Here is a 20,512-nt window from a genome sequence, read left to right as displayed (position 1 = left end):
TGCTAACGTATAGTTTAAGCCCATCATATTCCTCTCGATAAAACCAACGACTTCATTTAGTGCAGTTTCCACCGATCTACCTTTGATGTAGGCGTGTTGGGCAGGACACTACATATTTTCAAGCTTGGACCTTATTCCAAGGTCAAGCAATCTTTCTGAAGTTTTCAATAGAAAGGGAGATAGGCTGATTGGTCTGTAGTCTTTAGTAAGTGTGTGACTTGACTTCCCCCGTATGTCGCCGTGACCTCCCTCCACAGAGCCGGAGTGAGCGATAGACGTATACAAGCCCTAAAAATGTGATCCAGGTGTGGAATCAACACCTCCAGTGCATTTTGTAGCATTGCAGGGAAGATACCATGTGGACCAGCTGATTTAAAGGGCTTAAAAGTGTTTATCGCCCAAGCTATCTTTGTGTGACTTATAATCTCTCCGATGACTCTCACCTCCCCCGTGGTTTGGTTGCACATGGGTGGATCGCCTGAGCGATCTGGGGCATCCATACAGTACTCTACGGAACCACTCCACCATAATTTGGCAAACTCTCCTCACTCGCTCTCCTATCTAAAATATTTTTTTTTTCAATGTCTTTCAATCCATAGTACTTACTTAATTATTCTTACTTCTTTCCTTGATACCTACCTTCTATGCAATATGTTTCTTCTTTGTTAGGTGGGAATTTGTATAGCACCATTGAATCCTAAGTACCAAATTTCAGCCACATCGGTGGGTTAAGGAGGATAAAACCTTCAATATACCGAAAATTTCAATATACAACAAATTCCAGGTGGAAATTTGATTACCCCCAACGATGTATTTATGCTTCAGTCATTTCGGTGGGATAATTAGGCTAAACCCTTCAAAACACAAATTATAAAGCTCTATCTTAAAAATTGCGAGCTGTAATTTGATTTCAACAGACTGACGGACGGATGTGTTACAAACGGAATGACAAATTTAATTATACCCTCCGTATTATGGTGAAGGGGTATAATGATCCAAAACCAACCTGAAACTGGTTTTAAATGGAACTGCTGCAGCCAGAATGAATCTGTTGAAATATATGGCGAAATCCCTTAGGATACGTGAAATTATGTTAACAATTTTTTGGCAATTTTATTCCATGTCCAATGTGTTTATCGAAAAAAATTTATTAAGATCCCAAGTATGTCTGGACGAAATCTGCTTCAGACCTCTCTTAGAAAAGTTGAAAATTTCGCTTAAGGGTACACATAAATTTTTAACGCAGGTACTCCCTATGGCCTTTATTTTTTACTTTTTGATGGTATCTATTTATTCATTTTCTTTTTTTTACATATCTGCCGTGACCAACTAGGTACGATAATTATAGCTATAGAACTGTCCGTCTGTCTAGTTGGCTGGAGCTCACAATAACTCTCGATAAGGATGAGCTCTGCAATCACTTTGATTTTTTCCAACCACTTGTATGCGACGTTACAAGTTTTTTTTAGAGGCAAGTTCATACTTCCTTCCGTGTGTAGAGGCTGGAGCGAACGGTAACTCTGGAACAGATGAACCGATTTGGTAAAACATTTGGCCTTGGCAATATTTTGGCCAAACTTAGTATATGTTTGAAGATAAGCCATATCGGTCCACTCCTTCAGGTACCTCCCCCCACAAAATTTCTAAAGTTTCCGCTTATATGGTGCGCACGATAACTGCTAAAGGCATTAACCGAGTTGGTCCATAATTTGCACATCGTAATTTTTCTGCGAGTCTCAGATGTCGTTCGAATATGGACTATAGCGTTGCACTCCCTAGGGTACCTCCCCTACAAAAGTTCAAAATGTTTGTTTAGTGTTTGTTTTGTTTATTTGCAGTTGGGGGCCTGTTCGAAGATCCTTTGGAAATGTCTACCGATGTCACCCCTGTTTTTCTTGGACAAATAAATTTTTGTCGGCAACTTATGAACGTCTTAAAAAGGCCACAAAATATGAAAGCCTTTTAATACATAAATATTGGGGAAAAGGATTTCAGTTGTGTAGCCGGTATTCTATTCGATATTGTTAATAGATGAAAGTTTCATTTCACAAAGGTTGTGGGTATATAGGAAAAGGCGGTTGATACTTTTTTACTTGTTCATTCATAAGTCCATACTACCTTAAAATGGCTAGTGAGCCGGTGTTCGAGATGATATTTTTTCCAAACTTACTTCAAATTCGAAGATGGACTATATAGGTCTATTCCGTCCGGTACATCCGCACAAAAGTTCAAACATTTAATCTTAAGTGCAGGTTGAGACCTGTTTGCAGATAAATTTTACTGTTTATTTCAAACAGTTCTCGAAACTTAAAATCAAAAATCAAACCAAAATCTATAAACCATATTTATGGTTCTTTGTACACTCAGCCTTAAGTGTGCGCTTCCTGAGAGCAAGTGAGCATAAATTTCAATGCATTATTTACGCTCACTGGCTCTCAGGAAGCGTACACTGCCTGTCGCTGGAGCAAATGTTTGCCTAATGTGACCTTACGTTTAGACTATATACTAGGGTTATGACTTTTTGACATTTTTCTTCATTAATTCAATTTTATTATAAAAAAAGATTCCGCACAAATCACTTTAAAAAAAATTAGAAAAAATAATATGAAGTGAAAAAAAAAAATTTTCTCAAAAAAATATATATATTTTATTTCACATAAATATTGAAAAAATCCCGCACAAAACACTTTTAATTTTTATGATATATGAAATAATGTTATATAATATAAAATGATATATATATATATATATATATATATATATATATATATATATATATATATATAATAATACGACGATATAATCGTTATGTCATTTCGGTTATGTCGTGTGCCCCTATACTTTGTTTTTAGTTAAATATCTTCTAATAGTGACTTCAAAAAATGGTCAAAAGTTCTGAAAAATAAAAACTTTAAAAGCTTTTTGTGTGTAAGCTTTTTAAACTCATCACGCTATGATACAGGGATATGAGGTTGTAAAAAAGTCAAAAATGTGCCTCATCGAAACAATGTTTGCAGACCCATCATATGTCAAGACCAAATACATTTTCAAGAGGTTGGAGACGATTTCGCCATGTCCGATTGGTTGGATGGAGCACACAGTAACTTTGATCTAAACTTTATACATCGTAATATTTCTTCCAAAGTTTGTTTCAGTTAAATCATAAACAAATTTAATATGACCAAGACAGCGTTAATATCGATTATTCAGACGGTCGTAAAATACATGTGATCGGTCTTTTGTTTGGTAGTGGCATTAAAATATTACATCTCACACCTTTTACGGTGGTCAGTTCTTTTTGTTACTTTTCATGCAAAAGCCAACGATCTGAAGTGTCCCTTGTTATGAATCACATCCTACTTCGCTAATATTCACTTTAGTTGTAATTCATAATTGCCTTATTTCATGCGGAGGAGTACACTTATGCGTATGCACTACGACAACACTTATACGTATAGAGGTCCATACTTTTTCATAGAAATAAATTTGACTAAAATTGTCAATAATAGAAATATCGCAAGCACGATATAAAACCTTACTGCTATTAGCATTAACTTTTTTCCTAAAATCAGCAAGATTTTATCAATAAAATTAGATCTCAACAACAGATTTCAAATATTCCCATTTGGGGCGTTTTCATTTGCAATATAAAAATCTTATCTTCTCTTACTGTGAATAGTAAGGAAATTAAGTCATATTAGCTGATGAGAACACGCCACGCCCCACAACCTAAAAAAAAACATTACATAGCATTTGCAATTACAGCTCACAATTACAATTATGCCACAAAAAGAACAAACAAACTGACACAATAAACATTTTTCACTATGACAGTTAAAGTAACATTTCATCTAATGTAAGTAAGACAAAACCCACTCAAATACACTTACATACAAGCAGCACTAACATCAATGCATTCCCTAAATGATGTATGCATGCATTTAACATCCATCAGACAAAAGCTGACGCTGAAAAATGGCAACAAAATTGCTAAAGAAAGTGCCGCATTCACTCAAACACAAAGCTTTTAATACATCCTATGCTCACTCTCTGTGGGGCGACAGAAGACATTATCATTTTTGTACAAAAATTCGTTTAAAATTAAAATACAATTGTTGGTGTTGTTGTCGACTTCGTTGCCGTTGTGTAGCAGGCATAGTAAAATGTCAAAGTAACAAAAAAACCAACAAAAACACACACACATGAATATCTATTCAATTTTGGGAATCTCAACTGCAGGCAGGGGAAATGTTGGTGGTTAACATTACATTCTACACACCCCATTCATTTATCCACTCATTCATTCATTCACTCGTCGCCCGTTGCAAGTAAGGCAAATGGGATTTGAGAGAACAAAAACAAGTACTTGTAAAGCAGAAGCAAACTTCCAACTCATAAAAGTTGCACACACACATGTGTATGATGTACATGCAGATCTAAACATTATTCAGTTACTTTGATTATTCCCACATTTTACTACAACTACTATGTACCAGCAGCCATTCACTAACAAATACTATCCCAGCCAGCAATTGGGAGTGAGTGAGTCACTTCCTCTATAAAAAGTAATCGCTTTCTGAACTTCTATTCTAGAAAATAGCGATCCTTTATCATTTTACAATAACAATTGCATTGCTGTCCCTTTTTTAACTTCTTGAATAACTACCTAGTGTCAGAAAAGGAGATCGAAATTCTATTATTGCTTTTTTACACTAACAATGCTACTACTTACGACTATCGCATGGGCAGACACTTTCTCTGGTCAATGCAGACACTTCGATTCTTTACGTTCATTTGAGGCGTGTACAACCTTAAACTAATATAAGACTTTAGCCTATCTGGTGTTTATAAGGTACGGTGGTGCAGTGGTAAGCATGTTCGCTTTGCATTCTTAAGGTCAGGGGTTTGATTCCCAGGCCAGGCAACATAACATTTTTAAAAGTACAAAAATTAACTTAGATGGCAATTTCATCTAAGGATAGTGTTCTTTAAAAACGTATGTAATTTGAAACATTAAATAGAATAGTAAAAAAATTAAAATTAAAAGAATAACAACAGATAAAATGAAAAACGAAAAAAAAATGTTTTTTTTCGTCACAACCAATTTTATCGCTAAAAGTACTTCTAGGAAGTCTCGAAAGCGGCATTCACAAGTAGTGTCGTGGACGTGGTTCATTTCTTCCCGAACGGTGTGCCTACTTCAATTAGAATGCGAGATCGCGGATGTGTATTTCTATCGCCTGGGAGTGACTGCTTCGGGTAATGGGCGATAATAAATGCTTGCTGGGATGGCTCTTACTATCACCCTCACCATTGCCGCTTTTCTTGTTACTGGCAGTGGTAGCTGCTGCTGCAGTAGCAGTATCATTCATTCATTTTTCACAGCCACTCTCATTCTGTTTTCATTTCTAAACCATAAATTGCTGAATAGCAGCGTGAGAGTACTTTACAATATTCGCTGGTACAGATTTCCATATTTGAATGTTTAGTTGTTTCGTTACTTTGGCGAAATAGGCACAGCAGTAGTAAACCACATTTTGTTAACTTTGCTTGTAACACAGGCTGGTGTCATGCCATGTCCTTGTTGAAGGAATGATGAAATGTAGATTTTTCTGCGCGGTGTCAAGTCAGTGAATAGGAAATACAAAGAAGTTTATTTTAAAAATATAGAAGAAATCAATAATTCTGTATTAATCAGACCTGACTATAAACGATGACAAGTTGAAGTAACAAGGGGAGAATTTGAGATAACATGTATTCAGTCAAATAGATTGAGGATTCATATTCTGACACCGCAGCATTTTAGAAGACAAAAACATACACTTGTTTGATGTTTGAAGTAAAAATATATTATTTTATTATTATCATATATTTCAAACTGTTAAGAATTTTAATTTACTCTGTGAAGCAATGTTGTAGCTCATTCGCGAAAATTGTGATGACAAATCTATCAAACTTCATCTTCAAGGTAAATATCGTTAAGATTAAATTTCTTCAATAATTTTTTTTCTCAGGTGCTCGTGCCCTCAACCAACCAGAAACGTTTACAAAAAGTCCATATAACGTATGTGTCCTGCTTACGCCAGTTTTAGCCTTTTTGAGATATAGTTGGATTCCAGGGGTTTCCGGTATGCTCTTTCTGAATTTTTGGTCTGTGATATCCACGTTTCGACGAGGAATCTTATATTATTTTCTGGTATGAAATTTAATTTTTGATTTAGAAGTGTGGCAAAGATGGGAAATTTTTTATCACTTTGTTCCATGTGATAGACAATATTTCACATTTGTCTCACAAGGGTGAATATGGAACAAATCGACAGAATTTTTATAACTTTCATATACCAACAGATATTTCTCTAAATAATTCAAGTAAAAATATACATATTTTCTTAAGTCAGCCCCACGCAGTTGTGACGCAAATAATATATTGTGATTATCTAACAAGTAAAAATGGCGTTAAGTTCGGCCAGCCCGAACTAGTTACACCCTCCACCAGGAGTTATATTAAAGTAAAATTGAACAGTTAGTTTCCTTTCGTTTATGAAGAAGACTAAATACCAAGTATCAGCAAGTTCGGTAAAACAATGTGGCTAACTTTCAAAATACGGAAATTCGTGAGGTACCGTTCCATGAGGGCTATATCAAATCGTCGACCTATACCTAAAAATTTCTGGCGTAAAGTTTTTAGACTGAAAGAAAGCTAAATACCAATTTTCCGATATTTCGGTAAAACCTTCAAAATACCGAAAATCAAGAGGAACCCGCGGAACTGTACTGATAATTCTCTTTTGGAATATTTTATAACCTCATGGAAGACTAAATAACAAATTTCAGTCTTTCGGTAGGATATTGACTTTCATTCAGAAAGGCATATACCTACAACAAAGGCTAAATACCAAATTTCTGCCATATTGGTGGGTTGCTGTGGCCACATCCTACAAAAAACCGAAAATCCGGAGGTACCGTTCTATGGGGGCTATATGAAGGCGTGGACCTATACCGACAAATTTCTGGGAGAAAGTTTTGTCCCCCAACGAAGACTAGACCTTCAAAATACCGAAAATCGGGAGGTACCGTTCTATGGGGGCTATATGAAGGCGTGGACCTATACCGACAAATTTCTGGGGGAAGTTTTGAACCCCCAACGAAGACTAAGTACCGAATTTCAGCTATTTCGGTGGGATAATGAGGCTAAAACCTTCAAAATACCGAAAACCGGGTGGTACCGTTCTATGAGGGCTACATCAAAACGTGGACCATTATAGCCAACCAAGCATCCTAGGAGCAATAGAAATTACAAAGTTTTATCTTAAAAATTGCGAGCTATATCTTGATTTCAACAGACGGACATGGGTATATCGACTTAGAATTTTACCCTGATCAAGAATATATACACATTATAGGGTCTCCGATGAATATTTCGATGTGTTACAAATGGAATGACAAATTTAATTATACCCTCCATATTATGGTGAATTCCAGAGAACTGTAAAATACTAAAATGTATCTGAGATCGCTTAAGCCTGGAGTCTTAATAAGTCCCAATTTACATTAGGCGAGTTTACTTGCGGCAATTGTCAGTTTGTTGGTGAGAGAGGGTGTTGAAAGGCAGAGGGTTACCATATGCCTCACCTCTCTCTCCAGCAAACTGACAATTGCCGCAAGTAAACTCTCCTAATGTAAATTGGGACTAAACAACATTCTAGAAAATATAAAGAATTAAGGAACGGTTCTCCATTTTAAAAATTTAATTATTGTCACCCATTCTCTCCTGTTCACGTCCGTAAATACTAAACCGGTAAAATTTCCTTGGATTTTGATCATATTTTATTACAGACCTGAACAGGGGAAATGTTAACCATATTACAATCCTTCCTAGATAGTTCATTAAATTAATCCTGGAGGTAAGATGCGCCACTGAGCACATTTCTCAGTTACGACATTAGAAACTATTTGTCTAACACTAATGCTGGTGGTTTTGTGCCTGCTGCTAATTGTGTAAGCATAAATGTTTTGGCCATCAGGGGTTAGTTCACGGCTTTACAATGTTTATCTCGTTCTTACTCCTGCACATATCACACTGCCGTTTTTCCATTTCTCTCTCTTGTGGTAGGGAGTTTTTCCTCAACCTTTTCACTGACGCTCGTGGTCATAGCTTGGGTTTCTTTGTGGCGTCTTTGGAAAATTGGGTAATGTTCAATGACTATTATTTTCCTTCTGTGTCAGTTCAAAATTTTTTTGAGGGTTGGGTATCGGTTTATTGACCTACCTTTAAAAACTTACCATTATGTTAAAAAACAAGAACAAAAAACTCTTCTAAAGTTGACTCCCGCATTCGTTTTAAGGTCCATGATCTCTTAAGCTGCACCTGAAATGTCCGGATTCTTTATTGAGTAAGTACGAAGCTGATATTATCGCCTCACAGGGAGTACGATGGAAACGGGGCGAAGAGAAAGACGAACAGACCAATGATGTGCCAGGCCTTGACGTTAAGGTTGTTCTAGGTGATTTTATTGCTAACATTAGGATTGAAATTTTCACGGTCAGCATGCACAGCCTTCATGAGGTAGCATCCGATAAAGGAATAAGGCTAATCGATTTTACAGCTTCAAAATACATGGCATGAAGTGGCGACAGGGTCTTTTACCACTGCAAACGCAAGGCTACGTACAGTGTTGGTCACAGAATTAGCACACCCCATTGGGGCAAAATGATTTCAGTCAGTTAAGAGTTTTGATAGGGCAAATTGAAATATTTTCATAAACAAAAACCTTTTGTATAATGTATTTAAAAGATTTAATGAAATAAGAGAATAGTAATATCAGTGTTTTTTTGAAAATAATAGTTTTGTGAAGACGCCCAAATTATCAAGGGGACATATAATTAGCACACCCTAAGATTTTTTAATTTAATTCAATTAATATTCAAAATTAATTTATATTGAAGTTAATTCGTATTCAAAACGTATTGAACAAATCATTTTTTGAAAGAAAAAATAATTTATCACCCCGGAATCTCAAAACATATCCAAATAGCGGACCATTTTTCGTAATGTACACTTAAACGTCAGAAAGTTGCCAAAACTTTAAAAACAAATGTACAACTGCATCTGAAATTTTTGTAATTGTTAACCAATTACCGAAATTTAAATATAAACTGTAAAAACTTTTCAAAAAGTGTTTAAGGTCGATGATTCATTCAAGAAAATTTTCGATTTGGAAGGGGTTTATAGAAAGAAGATTAACAAAATGCACCCTTTTGTGAAGAAGGATCAACTTATGACACCATTTGTTATTCAAAATTACACGTCTGAATAACACCAAAGACCTATCACTACAAAACTGTCAACAAAGCACTAGGTGAGCACGTAGCACATGAGTATGTTTAACCCTTTCTAACAATAAAGGATTTTGAGGTTTGCTGAAATTGGTTAAAATCCATGAAAGTAGGTATATACTATTCAAGATAAATGTTTTCAGGATTATTGATTTTAAATTTAATCGTTTTAAGCTCCGGGAAACATATTATCTTGCGGTCTCACTAGACTATCACCCATTTGCCTTATTTTTAGAAAACTATTGAAATCTGCGTAGGTCCCATAGAGATGAACATAGGTTTATCGTGGCATACATCACGACATATCGGTAAAATTCAGTCCTGATGGATAAGTATTTATAAAATCAATAGCTCAAAGCATCATATTATAGTTTTTTAATGAAAATTTTTGTGTCAAACGGACTAAACAGATGCACACTGCTGGTGGGTATATCCCACTATTCGCAAATTTACGAAGATGAACAAGAAAATGATGTTTTATTTCATGTTTCTATGAACTATTTGCCTCATTGAATTTGTTTACATATGAAAAAATCGATAAAAAACACTAAAAAACTGAAATTTCCATCAGTCCTTTGGGACCCAAGGTGTACCCCACATAATTCCCTTCTGACCCTGAAATTTCGGAGACTGGTGGAGAGTATAACTAGCAGACTGGAACTTACATCTAAATGAAATGGATTAAAACTGAATATGGACGAAAATATTGAAACTATTCACAATATTAGTGATTATTTTAAGGTGTGCTAATTACGTGTCCAGTGAATTTAGGACATTTTTTACATTTTTGGAGGTTATTCAAATTGACAGTTATGTTTCAGTTTCTGTATTGCGTTGTATTCTTTAAGCATACTACTGAGAATATATTAGTACAAGTATTTTATTAAATACAACTACTTTTGAAGGTCTTTTTAGGCAAAATAAATGTTGGTAGTGGGGTGTGCTAATTATGTGACCAACACTGTAGATGTTTCATATGACAAAATCGTTCTGTAACAGACGAATATACTCTCGTGACATTGTACAAGGCGAGGTACCTACTCGGATCAATGCTCAACAAAAGTGCGATCTGGAACAAGACGAAGTCGTCAGCAGCAACACGAAGCGACAAGAGAAATATCGGAAGGAATATAGAAAGAGCAGGAAATTACGCGAGGGTGTGAAAATCAAGATATTCAGGAGCCAGGATGAAATATAAAAATTTTACAAGATTGTAAATTTCAAAGAGCACGGTATGGCGCAAGCACATCCATCTGCAAAGATGACGAAAGGAATTTGGTAACAAATACGATAGCGTAATGATAATCTGGAAGGGGTATTAAAACCTCAGTCTGATAGATCTCGTCCACGTCGGAAACTGCCTAAACGTTGATACACGGAATTTCTATTTATAAGGTGGTCATGAATATAAATTCACAAAATTTCATTGGCTTATATTGAAGTACAGTTAGTATAGAGTGTGTCGCAAAATATTTCAAGTAGATCGGAGCAAAATTGAGATATGACCTTTCAAAGTGGAGAACCCGTAGTGGTTTGTGTGTTTAGGCGTACTTTATTGGTTTATTATACCACTTCTTTTTGCATAATTTTAATGTACCTCACAATGGCTACCTGTTGGGAATTCCCTGAAATGAATTCACTTGTAACCTATGAATGAAACTTATACTGGCCTATTAAATACTAATCCATATGGCTAGCTAGAAGTCATAAAGAAGGAATGTACCGGACACGTCCAAAAGCGTATGGGGTCCCGCTTTCGAAGTTTAGTAAAAAGTAACAAAAAGCTTGGAGGCAAAGGAATGTTGACAGGAAAATTGATTGACAAGCTCACTGTCTACTATGGACTTGCAATTCGACGCCATTTGAATTCAATTCACGATATGCATGAGGCAATGTGGGCGACATTTGATCATTAAAGTTCAAGCGATACAAATCGACGTCACGAGAGATGTCCAACCGGTGAAGGCTCGTGGTGTTCATATCAACGGGCTCGGGCAAGAAAAGAGGCTTTCATACACGATTACAGACCACTGCCATTAAATGTTTTAATGCTATTAAACCTATATACAACGATCTAAGTAAAGAGTCTTTACTCGAAAGATGCGTCGGCGGCTTCAATCAAAATAGCAACGAAAGCTTCAATAAACTTATTTGGAAACTTTACCCCAAAATCCTTTCAGTGGAGCACTCGTTGTAAATTTAGCAGCTTACATTGCGATTGGTTTTTTTAAAGAATGTACAAAATCATTGTTATTTCAGCTCGATCGAAGTGAGCTGTGGACAAAACGCACACGAATATGCTAAAAAAATCGACCAAGCACGAATTGCACTGGCAGAGAAAGGTGCGGTCGACTGCACTCGTGAAGGAAGAATGTTGCGAAGGCAACACTAAATTTCCATTTTACAAGCTGCATCGTCGCCGGGAGAGCTTTTACAAAAAACGGGTTTCGCAGGTAGCCATTTACCACAAAACTGTGTAATATTTTTTCAACAACAAAAATTCCAAAGGTAGTTTAAGATGTGCTCTATCATAGGAATAAAAGATTTTCCTAAAAATATTGGTAGTTTTCTCAGAAAAAAGTTATGAAAATTGAGTTTTTTTTTTGCCAGCACAACTAGGGATAACCCCTTAACTTAAAGAGTTGATTTCCTAGCTAAGATTTCCTAGTAATTTTTGGATAATTTCAGTTTTGTTACACAGTTATATTACCAAACGTAAGCATTCTTCGGTGCGTATAATATATGTCACTACGAATACGTCACAGTAGTAAATGGTATTTTAATGTGGTAAATAATTGATTAGAAAATATTTCTTTTTTCTCAGCCACACACAACTTTTAACTTTTACACAAAATAGCGTTAATAATTACATTTATTTTTCTTTTACTCTTAAGCTTTTTATCATATATACTTTATTTTATTTTTCTCCTCAATAGATAAATTCGAAAGAAAAAAACTAAAATACTAGCGTTTATCTTTTTATGGTGGTATTAAAATGGTTGAAAGCTTTTGCCATTGTTATTTTCCTATTTTAACAGAAGCAATATTGCAAAATGTTTTTTTTTTCTCAGAGGGAAAACAAAAAACCACAAATGTACATATTTAATTTTCTGTTAGACAATTATTAATGATTTCAGTTTTTGTATGGTATTAACACTGACAAAAGAAAATATAGAGAATTTATGCAAAGCAGTAGAAATTGTCTAATTTTTGTTATTATTCCATGATTCACGACAAGTCGTTTATCTCTTCACAGAAAAAATGTTTTTTAATATTCTCTTTTTGTAGCTTTTTCTCGCAAATAAATGGTTTTAATTTCATTGCTGTTTTTCTTTCTTCCCTATATTTTTTCTTGCAGAGAACGATGATGATTGGCGGTTAATTTTTTGTTTGGAGAATATGGAAGAAGGAGGAGTGACTTCAAATGTGAGTATTCCAAAATTGTGTTTCAACAAAAGCTATATATATTAGAGATAGATCTCTTGAATTTATTTTTTAATGTGGATTTTAAATAATGTGCTTTGGAGTGTATAACTAACGTTGGCAAGTATACGCACATACGACGGTGAGAGTAATTAGTTGACAATTTACTTTTAATTGAAAATAAAATCTTTTTCTAAGGACAACTCCTATCAGTTAGAAGTCAATATCATTGAACTCTTTTCAAGTATACTTCTAAAACAACGTCCGAGGACATCAATTAGGTATGTATCTTAAATAAACCCTGTAATATAAGCTAATTTGAACAATACCATTATCATGGCTTGTCAATAAATAATTTTCCAACGCTTTGCCATAAACACGCTATTACATAAATTGATATATCACAGCCGAACAGGCAACCAATAAACAAGGACTAAACATTAAAAATACTTTACTACTAAGATTATGACCTTGTATTTAATCCAGGCAAATAACTTCAATTGTTCGTTAAACCTTCCCAACAATCGTTCAATGGAAACATTAAATCCATGTTAGACACGCAGCAATTTAGTGTCCACTTAATACACCAATCAAATCAAATATAAATTTTCCGCTTAAATCATGCAAACATTGTGACAGTCGATATACATTTTTTATGACGTCTACATTGATTCACGGTGTGACACGTGGAGGCAAATTTGAATAAGTGGTGGGTGGAAACAGGGTGGTAAACATTTACAGAATGATAGTTTTTAATAGGAATATTACTATTCTGCTGGAATGACTTCATTTCTTTAACATCTGGTATTAAGCCTGGCTGAATACGGATTTCCATAGGAACTATGGATAAGGATTTCCATAGGAAATCTTTAATTCAGCCTGGCTGAATAAGGATTTACATAGGAAATCTTTAATTCAGCCTGGCTGAATAAGGATTTACATAGGAAATCTTTAATTCAGCCTGGCTGAATAAGGATTTACATAGGAAATCTTTAATTCAGCCTGGCTGAATAAGGATTTCCATAGGAAATCTTTAATTCAGCCTGAATAAGGATTTCCATAGGAAATCTTTAATTCAGCCTGGCTGAATAAGGATTTCCATAGGAAATCTTTAATTCAGCCTGGCTGAATAAGGATTTCCATAGGAAATCTTTAATTCAGCCTGGCTGAATAAGGATTTCCATAGGAAATCTTTAATTCAGCCTGGCTGCATAAGGATTTCCATAGGAAATCTTTAATTCAGCTTGGCTGAATAAGGATTTCCATAGGAAATCTTTAATTCAGCCTGGCTGAATAAGGATTTCCATAGGAAATCTTTAATTCAGCGTGGCTGAATAAGGATTTCCATAGGAAATCTTTAATTCAGCTTGGCTGAATAAGGATTTCCATAGGAAATCTTTAATTCAGCCTGGCTGAATAAGGATTTCCATAGGAAATCTTTAATTCAGCCTGGCTGAATAAGGATTTCCATAGGAAATCTTTAATTCAGCCTGGCTGAATAAGGATTTCCATAGGAAATCTTTAATTCAGCCTGGCTGAATAAGGATTTCCATAGGAAATCTTTAATTCAGCCTGGCTGAATAAGGATTTCCATAGGAAATCTTTAATTCAGCCTGGCTGAATAAGGATTTCCATAGGAAATCTTTAATTCAGCCTGGCTGAATAAGGATTTCCATAGGAAATCTTTAATTCAGCGTGGCTGAATAAGGATTTCCATAGGAAATCTTTAATTCAGCCTGGCTGAATAAGGATTTTCATAGGAAATATTTAACTCAGCCTGGTTGAATAAGGATTTTCATAGGAAATATACAGTGGCGGCCATATAATTAAGAACGATATCGTATTAAAAAGTATTTGACTTGCTACGTTCCAAATATTTGAATATTTATATGGAACAAAATTTGTAAATAAAGTACACGGTAAGCACTTTCAAATAAAGCCAAAACATGTTTTAATTCTCCCTCGTTTATACGAAAGAAACCACGATTTATTAAAATAGTCATAAATCGACCTGGCCACATAATTAAGAACGATATAAGTAAAGGTTACTTTAAGGTAATTTTCATACACAATATGTGAATATATCGTTATGAATTTTAGAAATCGGTTACTTTGATTCATTTTTAGTATCAAATGTCCTTCAATGGTACATATTATTGCGTCTCAGTTTGATAATTAGGGCATAGCTAACGTTTTCAAAAATTTGCCCATAATTTGACGAATTTATTTTATTTTTGGGATCTAAAGCCACAGTTTTGGCTTTCTCTCATTCCCTCGATGACGCTCTAAACGATACCCTGTGATTGTCGTTCCACAATCGGCGCTTACTTACCCTTAAATTGGGTTTTATCCCACTTCTTTGAGTCCTTTACGAGGGAATTGTCTGGGAAATAGTTTCGTAAGAGCCATTTCCACCTTATAAAGCGGTAGGATTTTTGTCTGAAGGCAGTAGACAGGAAATGAAACAATAATATAAGGTCTATACAAAAATTGGAAGAATTCCACACCGAATATAACATTAATTAAAATAATGTTTTGAATGCTCGAATTCCACAATAATTTTGTGTATGTACATCAGACATTAGTTTATACAAAAATTATATTTTCATCCATAAAAATTATTGATTTGACTGGTTTTGATATTAATATGAGCTTCATTGATTAAAAAGTCTTTCATAACTATACCTACCACGCCCACAAAGACATTGTGCAATGAAATCTTTCAAAATATTAAACCTTTAACTTTTGTTCGGTGTACCGTTAGGCCAACTTTTTGTACAAAACGAAATTATTTTTTTATTTCCTGTCTACTATCTGCAGACAACAATCCTGCCGATTTATAAGGTGGAAATGGCTCATACGAAACTATTTCCCAGACAATTTCCTCGTAAAGGACTCAAAGAAGTGGGATAAAACCCAATTTAAGGGTAAGTAAGCGCCGACTATGGAACGACAATCACAGGGTATCGTTTAGAGCGTCATCGAGGGAATGAGAGAAAGCCAAAACTGTGGCTTTAGATCCCAAAAATAAAATAAATTCGTCAAATTATGGGCAAATTTTTGAAAACGTTAGCTATGCCCTAATTATCAAACTGAGACGCAATAATATGTACCATTGAAGGACATTTGATACTAAAAATGAATCAAAGTAACCGATTTCTAAAATTCATAACGATATATTCACATATTGTGTATGAAAATTACCTTAAAGTAACCTTTACTTATATCGTTCTTAATTATGTGGCCAGGTCGATTTATGACTATTTTAATAAATCGTGGTTTCTTTCGTATAAACGAGGGAGAATTAAAACATGTTTTGGCTTTATTTGAAAGTGCTTACCGTGTACTTTATTTACAAATTTTGTTCCATATAAATATTCAAATATTTGGAACGTAGCAAGTCAAATACTTTTTAATACGATGTCGTTCTTAATTATATGGCCGCCACTGTATAACTCAGCCTGGTTGAATAAGGATTTCCATAGGAAATCCTTAATTCAGCCTGGCTGAAAAAGAATTCCCATAGGAAATCTTTAATTCAGCCTGGCTGAATAAGGATTTCCATAGGAAATCTTTAATTCAGCCTGGCTGAATGAGATTTTTCCATCACCTCCCTTAATTACCACACCAACCTTTGAGCAAAAAGACAAATCATAAAAAAATCCCACCTTACTAAAAAAGAGCGGACCAAACAAACGCGTGCAATTAATTAAAAGCAAATAGAGACTTACCCCAGCAACACCCCAAACCAATAAAAGAATTGAAAAAAAGACAGCGAAACTTCAAGCGTTGCCACACCTGTTATGCTTTGCCTGCCATCGTTTTATGTTTTTCACATTTCATGAAAGCAAAACATGGCCTTAAATGAAACTCGATAATATCCTGCAATCTGTGAAATGAAAGCAAATGAAATCAAAATACCAAAGCGAGCAGGGGACATGACGGAGAAGAATTGATGGTGGAAAGGTTGAATATACACGCCAACACGTAAAACCAACGACAGAGATTGCAACTCAAATGTAAGCAACAAAACTGTCATTGCTGGAAATTGAGCCTGCAAATATTCACCACGACAACCCCACGACATTCAAACATTGCAGGAAGAAGTTTTAGATTTAAACGAGGCTACCTCTCAAACGGTTTAGTGGAGATTGTTTTCACCGTTTCGTGTTTTTTCGGTAGTGAAGTTTACCGTTTGATGGGAAGGATTTGTCTAGAATGTGACACCAGTGACGAGGTTACACGGTGACGAACAACTAAAATTAATACATTGGATCTAAAGTCTGTCAACTTGGCTTAAACGTGTTCTGTGTACGGTGTTTCATCTTTGTGTGCTTTGGTTTGCTATGCTGTTGGAATACAGATTGTCTTTGGCTTTGTCCCGTTTATTGCATTTGCCGAGCCATTCTTCTTCCATTTTCCCTCCGCACCTGAAAAAAGACTTTGTAAATATGAAATTAAAAGAATTTTTGCTACTTTTTTGTTATCCTTTATTTGTCGCTTTTTTCCTTTTTCGGTACGAAAGACTAGCATGCAGCACGTGACAGGACAAAGTAAACAGTGTTAACCCAGGCCAAGTGCAAAGGCGGTGTGTCTTTCTAATGTTGTTGTACGAGAAATCTCTGACCATATCAAAAAGGGGTTGCTTTTGTTCTGGGCCAAAATGTCTAAAATCACGGTTTGATCTAAACCTTACAGGCAACACCAAAAACAACAAAACCAACAAAGTAGAGACAAGTAACAAAAAGCCATAAGCAAGTTAAAATGTAATAAAAATTAATAAAATATATTCTCTGTTGAGAAAGAATAAAGGAGTGGAGATAGATAAAGTGGCCAGTCAGTCCTACTGTCCAGTGACATAAGGTGCAAAATAAAACTGACTCCTTTGAAATGAAAAAGGGTATTTTAGGAAAAGTTCCGTTTTATTATTGCTTTCTCTATTTAGCAACAAAGGCTAGAGATTATGTGGTCTGAGGGCATATTAAATTTTGTCTTGCCACAGGGCAAGTTTTCGTATGCTTATCAATTTAGATTTAACTTCAATGGTATACTTTTGGGGCCATACATTTATAAGGGAAATATGGAATAAAGATTCATTTCCTCACAAATGGTTCGAATGGTTACTTTAACTTGTAGTAGGGAGTGAAAATTTACTTCAAGAAGATTATTTACTTGAGGAACGTTAACAATAATTTGGACTCTTTAAAGAAATCCCATAAAAGTACGGGTAAACTGTCAGCTAGAATCACAACAGCAATGATTTTAATGAGAAAACAACTCATTTCCCCTCTCAAATGTATGGCTCGGTTCTCTCCTTAATCTGGCTCTGGCCCTATCTCCAGGCCTGTGAATGTGGCTGTATCAATGGGTTGTAACCACAAAGCTACTGAAGTTAGCTGAGTACGTTTGCCGGATGCATTGCGCAGTATCGCCTGCCTATAGGAATTGCGGCGACTGCAGCATCCCGGACGTATTTGAGCCAAAAATACTCTGGTGATAGGCTTCTCTCTCTAGGCCATGAAGATCCTTTCTGACATGCCTGGGTGGAGGTCCTATCCACCATATGGTGATTAAGATGACACAGGTTGTGGTTCTCAGGGCGGTCTTCTGTCGCAAATTTATGACTTGGTTCTGTGATATCGAAAACAGGTAACACAGTGTGTAGTGTGTTCTGTTTGCTGTTTCATTTTGCTCTGGCTGGGGCAGTTGAAAAGATATTTCGCGCGGATCTGTACCACATGCTGAGCAGATGTTTTACACTGTGTTTTTCATCCTTGCCCTAAAGGGGTTATCTACGGATCGCGCGTGAGACTGTATCTGTGTGAATGCTACCAATGCCTAATAGGCTTGCTGATGTAGGAGATCGCTCTTGTAACACGGGTCCTATCCTATGACTATCACGGTAACACCCGTACAATTCTTGCAACGAGAGCATGTTCTTATGTTACCGTACTGGAAGAATATTCGCTGTTCAATATTATTCCATTGTATTGCACTGGCGCCGCATAGCTTACTGTGGACCGACCATGGCGTTATATGTATGTAGTAAACAAGGTTTCTTTATCTGCACCTACTCCGAAACGGTATTCTCGGAATGTGAGTAGCGATTAATGACCCACCCATCCCCCTCCCCCAATTCTAACAGTCGCCTGGTTACATGGGTCTAAAACTGGAAGTAATACGGTTACAAGATACAAACCGAAGTCCATTTTCTGGTACCAAAAGTGGAGAAGAGAAAACTCTGCACACCGTCAGAGATTTTTAGTATCTTTTCGGGGACACTTACTCACATAAACATGCTGTCGTTCGCCAGCTCCAGAGCGGAAGGGAGGAATGGTCCTGGCTCCTAACAGTGAGAAAGCCACCACCATGTAATTGTAGTGATTGTACTGTTCAAGAGTGAAATGCAACCTATACAGTGGATTTTCAAATCGGTGTCTGCGAGCTAGATGTAGAAACTCTATGGAGGACAACCACGCTCTGGGATATCCCTAAGTAAACCAAAAGGGCGCTGGCCTACGCATGATATTGCTGCTCTCATGCAACTTTGCACCATGGTTTGAGCTTTCAAGACGAGAAACATTACAACATACAACTCATAAAGATTCTGCGTCAACCCTCGCATGGACCCCCTGCTTGCTTAGACAACCAAGGGATCGCAAAATGTAACTTCACATGGGACTCCACTGAGACAACGGTTTCAGGTTTGGACCCAATTACTTCTTATGTTATCGCAAAAAGCTGCATTATGCGTGGGTGAATTACATGCTGTATAATGTGACCCCCATATAATCGATTAGTCATCTCTGCAGAGTGTCCGTTGTTGTTGTCATAGTTCATCTTGTATACCGGGCCCATAAAGCTGGATGTTCTTCCTGATGTGCCCCACTTCATTGATTCTTTCCCTTAATATGGTTGGGGTTCGATGGCTGATGATATGCGGCAGTGATTCGTATTGTATTATTTTGGGCAGATTGCAAAGTCCCTCACTGGGCTTCGCTTAAAAATCAGATCATAACCGGGCTGCATTGTTTAGAACTGAACGGCTTGCTGATTTATAAGTGAGCAAGATCTTCTTGTCCCTGCCCCAAGTTGTGCCCGAAATGGCTTTGAGTACCTTATTGAACTTTGGATTAGACAGCTACTGCATGTTTTCAAAGATTACGTTGAGTATTTTCGGGTTATGGGCTATTGGTCTTGTCCTGCCTCCTCGTTATATCTTTTTTTTGTTTGCATGACGTGAAGATGCTGGTGTTGCGCTACAGGTAGGTGTTGCGCTACAGGTAGGTGTTTAGTCATTCTAGGTAGCAGTAGTGATTTCAAAACTTTGGCTACCTTCTCCGCACGGGTAGACGTTCAGATGTTCACTGTAGCACTACAGATTCCATAACATAGGCTAGAAGTGGCAGGAAGGAGATATGATTCTCCGCTGATAGCTGGTTTGTCAGGTTTTGGTAGCATTAGCTGGTCGTTCGTAGGAGCAGCTATTTTTATTACAGTGCTTATATCCTGTGTTGAAAATAGGAAAGCTGCCTCACTATTCGGATTTTGGGCTCTGCTCAGAGCTGCCATTTTTGTCCTGCTCTGCTTTTCGGATGGGCAATAAATTGTTGCCAGAACTTTAGCTAAAGTGGTTTTGCTATCCATGATGTTAACACCTCCGAAACTTACTGCAATGTTTCCTGTGTGAATATTTGCTATTGTAAGGACCTATACTGCGGCCACGAGGTTGTGTGAATCAAAGTTGTCCAGA

General features: G+C 36.3%; 1 long non-coding RNA gene across 2 annotated transcripts in view; it reads left to right on the top strand.

The window, feature by feature from the left end:
* Positions 1 to 20,512, top strand: part of LOC141406731 (uncharacterized) — a 470,067-nt gene that overhangs the window by 130,522 nt on the left and 319,033 nt on the right. For both annotated transcript variants that reach the window (XR_012413497.1, XR_012413496.1), the window contains exon 4: positions 12,695 to 12,762. This is a non-coding gene — a long non-coding RNA (uncharacterized lncRNA). The remainder of the gene's footprint in view (positions 1 to 12,694; positions 12,763 to 20,512) is intronic.

Source organism: Musca autumnalis, unplaced genomic scaffold (genome assembly GCF_047663935.1).
Source record: "Musca autumnalis isolate F117 unplaced genomic scaffold, ASM4766393v1 scaffold_5, whole genome shotgun sequence".
In the NCBI taxonomy this organism is placed as follows: Eukaryota; Metazoa; Arthropoda; class Insecta; order Diptera; family Muscidae; genus Musca; species Musca autumnalis.
Note: the sequence above shows the minus strand (reverse complement) of the source record. Positions and strands in the feature narration are given on the sequence as shown.